This window comes from Thalia democratica, chromosome 7 (genome assembly GCF_965202585.1).
Source record: "Thalia democratica chromosome 7, ktThaDemo2.hap1.1, whole genome shotgun sequence".
In the NCBI taxonomy this organism is placed as follows: Eukaryota; Metazoa; Chordata; class Thaliacea; order Salpida; family Salpidae; genus Thalia; species Thalia democratica.
This window is the reverse complement of record NC_139171.1, coordinates 25,577,092-25,582,458: the sequence shown is the minus strand read 5'-3', so window position 1 is coordinate 25,582,458 and position 5,367 is coordinate 25,577,092. Positions and strand designations below refer to the sequence as shown.

The window sequence follows — 5,367 nt, the reverse complement described above, 5'->3', positions numbered from 1 at the left end:
AACAATGTCACTTATAAAAGTTAAAAAGTAAGCACAAAAGTTATAATAAAAAACATTAAGCTTTAGCAAAAACAACTTTTGTAATTTTATTTTGTTTTAAACAGATTAGTTAAAGCAAGTAAAAATGTTATTTCGTGTTATATTATCTTTGTTCAGTGTTCTTAAGAGTGTAGGGGAAGCACTGAATTACATGTTTTTTTGCTTCAGTCGTCCTAGCAGCATTGACGAGTTCAACGTCATCGTCCGGACACTCGTGCTGACTATAAATTGCATATTCAGCGCAAATTATCTTTACGTCATCACACGCGCTGCCCCTGTCCTGTTCTTAGTAATTTTGATTCCAGAACGGGAGTTCAACCTGAACTTTCATTTCTTTGTTGACTCACGATACATCAAGTCGAACGTTTTGTGCATGACTGTTTTTGAACTTCCCAGAAGAAGGATAAGTGAGCTACTCAAAACAATTATAAAAACTTGTTCTACTGTCGTCTTACTCACTTACCCTCTTATTTTAAACAATCTTCTTATATTAAACGCACAAAACTACAGTGAAAATGACGTTTTTTATCTTAATAACTACGCAAAAGGGATTTTCATGCTGGCCGTTTTCCTTTTTATTGAGCTTGTAAAGTACCTCTGGAAACCGAAATACGAGACTCCGCTTTGCCTCGCAAGCGTCTGGAACTTTCTTATCATCCTGCAGTATGTAGATACCAACCTAGTGGCGATCAAACCAGCCGAATCGACCTGAAAAACATTTTGTAATGAACAGTATTAGGGTTTTTTTTCAATATTGAATTTTGTTTTGTAATGTGTGTGTTGTATATAGAAGTTTATATTTTTTTAAATTTGCTAAACAATTAATGTAACAAATGATGTCTTTTAAATAATCTAAAACTTTTTTTGTTTTTTGATGTATGTTATTCAATTTTAACAACTTTAATTTAATCAAAATTTTTAACAAATAGTTATTTTGAACAGGTGTAAGCTTTATTCTTATCAGGTCAAAGGCTACTTTTTTAATCTTTAAATTAAATGTCTCGACATTCAGATTAGAGAAGGAAAAAGTAAGCCTATTTTTTCAAGGTCCTTTTAAGGGCCACCCAAAAATCGACAAAACATTAAAAAAAAAACCGTGGCTTATTTTTTAACAAATTATTTTGTTTTTTTAGAGCCACACCCGGGAAAAGCTTTTAGTGGTCGAATAACAGTTATGTGACTTAACTTTTTTTTTTTTATCATTCAAAAAATCAAGTTAATGTTTCTCTTAATAAACTTAATCTTTTTTTTTCTGACAAGTAATATACGATAATGTAACTGTAAATATTCAAAAGTTATTTTTATAACTTTTAGGCTTTCCCTTTTCAGCTTAGACCTTCGATATTACTTGTCAATATTTAAAAATTAAAAAAACTTTTTTAATAAAAAAAGCTAAGCCACATTACTAAACCAACCACTAGTTTTTCTATACGATTAAAAGTTTTATTATACTTAACATATTGTTAAAACTATTCTTATTAAACAGGTTAGTGCTTGTTAAAATCAAAGTTTTAAAATATATATATACTAAAAATGTAGCTTGATAATAGTTAAGTTATTGCAAAAAATTAATTAGTTTAATAAATCTGCGTTGTTTTTTCAACACAAAACAGAAAATATTCAGTGAGCTGCTGTATGACGTAACAATAAAGATTTCAGTTGTGACGTAACACTATTTCAGTTGTGACGTAACAATACAGGTGAGGTTTGTCTACTAAATCGTTCTTTTTACCAATTATAGGTTTTTAGATTGTTTTTAGGTCCTGAAGCATCAAGTTCAGTGAAGCGCTACAAACGTTTGTGACGTACGAACTGTGATTTGACGTAATAATTCAAAGTCGTGGACCGAACTTTTTATAAAAAATTGTTGTGCGGGGGAATTGGAAACTATTTTATTAAATAATATAAAAAATAACTGTTTTAAACTAAAAACGTAATAAAATAGCACTAGTAAACAGTCATCATTAAATTAAAAGTCTAATTGTAAATGTTCACCAGATACACTTTTGTTTTTATCATTTTGAAAAGTATATTTCTAGCTGGAAAGTGCTTTTTGGGCTGCATGTTTTTACTTTAACGACCGCAATTTTCCGACTTAACTAACATTAATATTTTGAAACTTATTTGTATTAAAAGCTATAAAACTCTAAAACTAAAACTAAATTTCAAATACGCATTAATATATTATATCCTAATTTTTTTATATAGTATATATTTACTTCATTTTCATTTCACTGGTGTTTTGAGAAACCACTACGAACGAGGCAAACTTCAACAAAAGAATGCGGTTTTCATTGAGTCGAGCAAAATTTCATTGTGGAGTTTGACATCTGAAATGTAAGTTTACATTAATACACTTAAAATAATAACCTTAAGTAGGTCAAAAAAATATTTTAGATAACAATTCATTTTTTGGGTTCTAAAAAGTAAGGATGTTTGATAAATTTTGTTTTAATTAACTTGAATTATAATATAAGTTTATAATCGATATAAATTTAGAAAAAAAGTTCTTATTTATATTGTATAATCCGATTAAAGTAAAACAAAGGCTTTTAGTTATCATTTTCTTTCTACAAATAACAATAATGTATAAAAATTTTTAATAATTTATGTAAAAAGGTTTTCTAAACAACAAAGTTTAAGCCAAATTAGCAATATGTTAAATAAACCAAATAAAGCATATCATTTTTTAAGTAGCTGTCACAAAAAAATGTGATTTTATGTTTTGAGTTAAAACCGCAAAACACTTTCATTAAAAAAAAATCGCATCAAGATTTTACATGTGTTCGTTAATAAAGCTTTTTAAGTATGATTAATGAAAAAGCTTTTGTTTTGGTTATTTTTGTTCAAAGATTTCGTGAAATTTTTCACATGAAATTCTAAAAACGTATACTGCACGGGAGAAATAAAGAAAAAAAAATAAAACTTTACAACTTTTGAAGTTGAAGGTTTAATTTAGATTTTAGTTAAAGTTAGCACAAAATAGTGTTAAATGTTTTTACAATAAGTTTTAACTACATTAAAGTTTAAACTATGTATTTTAATATAAACAAAAGTAGTATCATACTAAACAGTAAGGATAAGACTTAAGTCTAATATTTAAACTTATAACATATTAAATGGAGTTGTATTCACAAATTTAGTCTCACCTAAAACTTGAACATTAACACATTTAATTATCTAAATTACAGAAGTTACTGCTTATTTATTACTGAATCCAACTGAAGTTTATTTCAGGTTTAAATATTCAATCTGATTAATGATCAAAATTGTGGAAGTACATTTTTGTAGGAAACAAGTATAATATAAATAGTTACATTGTTTTAATTTAAAGTTCTGATCTAGTATAAAACCCAAATTCAATATCACTATAAAATAAATTGTTAAACTTTTATGATGATAACATTAAAAATTATTTTTTACATAAGTATCATAAGTTTTAACTTTATTTAGTTCTAGAATGGAATATAATTAAGTTCTTAAATCTTAAACTGACTTTAACTAATAGTATTTTGTTAAGTTAATGTTGTTATTAGTAATATTATTAGAAATAATTTCAACTGTCATAACAAAAGTTTTTAATTAGAACTAGCACAATAAAGCTTAGAAGAAACCAAGTAAAAATAAGTAAATTAAACGTTTTGTTAAATACATAGCTTAGTTACATATATTGTTTATTTTGGTAAAAATTTATGCACAGTTTTAAGTTTAGACCTTAAATACAATATTAAAGAACTTTCGTTTAAAACAAAACCAAATAGATAGCAATTGTATTTTCTGGATTGAATTTGTATGCTTTTATTTTTACACAAGTCTTTAATCTACATAGCTAATTTGTGCAAGTTTTATAACAATGTATACGCTCGGATTATAAATTTGCATTGTAAATGTTAAAAACAATTATTTTTTTTAGTATTAAAAAGTTTCCTTAAACTTGAAACAAAAATGTTATTTTAAAAAAACATAAATTTGAAAGGATGTTTGTAAAAATGATATAGTTTGAGTTATTTATAGTTGATAAGATCTTTCATTGAACTAACTACACCACTAAAAAATTAGTGTTATTTCAGTGGAAAAGTTACTTTATAATTTTGTTAGGTATACGTTGTTTTAAGAATTTTGTTAAATACTACCAATTCTAAAAACTTTGTACATAAATCAAAAAAAAAATTGACTCAAAAAAACTATTGTGTACGAAAGAATTAAAAAATAAAAGCCAGTAATTACTTGGAAGGAAGCTTTACCTATAAATTAAAGAAATTAAAACATAAAATATACACATTTACAAATCTAAATTATAAATTACTTTGTAATAGCAAAATAATATCCATATGGCTGTTTGCCAAAACAGTATGCACATTTTAATAATGTTGATGAGTAAATAAAAGTTTTTTTTTTTTCAAATCAGTCAGCTTTAATTTGTGTAGTTTGTGTAAAACGTAATAGGCTTACTGAATTTTTTTTTGTAACTGCATATTTGCAAATCTTTTATTTGTTTGTAAATATCTCAACTTTTTTTTGTTTCAATGTATTTAACTCTTTTCTATTCTTAACAAACGTTACAAAAGCGTTTTTTAGATTGAGCTTATAAATAAAAACCAAAAACATTAAACTAAAAACGACTTTTATTTCTAACAGTTTTGTTTAAAAAGTAAAAACAAATTCTCACCATGGTGGCAACAGTCGCTTCGCTTGTGTCTTTCGTCTGGGGTTTGGCGCAGATCCAGTGTTTCGTATTGTTCCCTGTAGACCAGCCCGAGGTTGTAGGTAACTTGAACGTGGTACCCAGGACACTGGTCTTGACTCTTCACTCAATGTTCCACAAGTACGGACTCTGTATTCTGTTATATTATACAATTTTTCTAAACCTTCTTGTTACCATTCTGCCCGAAGAAAACTCCATCCGCTTCGTGCGCGAATTTTTGCTGAAACTTTTAACTTTCGCCACCTGCATGGCCTACCCGTTGATCCTGAACAACACGCTCATGGGTAACGCGACCAAAATCACCCCTGATGAAGTGTTCTACCTTCAATTGTTCGGCAAGCATGTGTTTTTTTGCTTCATCCATCTATATATTGGAATTCTCACCGCATGCTGGCAGACAAGAGGGAAATTATTCTCATATTTTCTTCATTTCGCTCGCACCTGGAATCTCCTTGCCATCGCTTTTGTGGTCAACATAGAAGGTGGAGTCATACAATTGAACACTATTGGAATGTGAAGCGCCTACCATTTACAAACTTTTGTACATAAACTTTATTTGTAACTTGTTAAACATGTTTAACTTTGATGAAAAATACCAAAATAAATATTGTATTAGTATTTGA

General features: G+C 27.5%; 1 long non-coding RNA gene across 1 annotated transcript; it reads right to left on the bottom strand.

Moving 5' to 3' along the window:
- On the bottom strand, positions 1–4,827 carry LOC145840985 (uncharacterized). Its single transcript, XR_014370132.1, has 3 exons — positions 4,709–4,827; positions 2,259–2,369; positions 1–747 (listed from the first exon to the last, which is right to left on the bottom strand). It is a non-coding gene; the product is annotated as an uncharacterized LOC145840985 (long non-coding RNA).
- Positions 4,828–5,367: the final 540 nt, after the last annotated feature.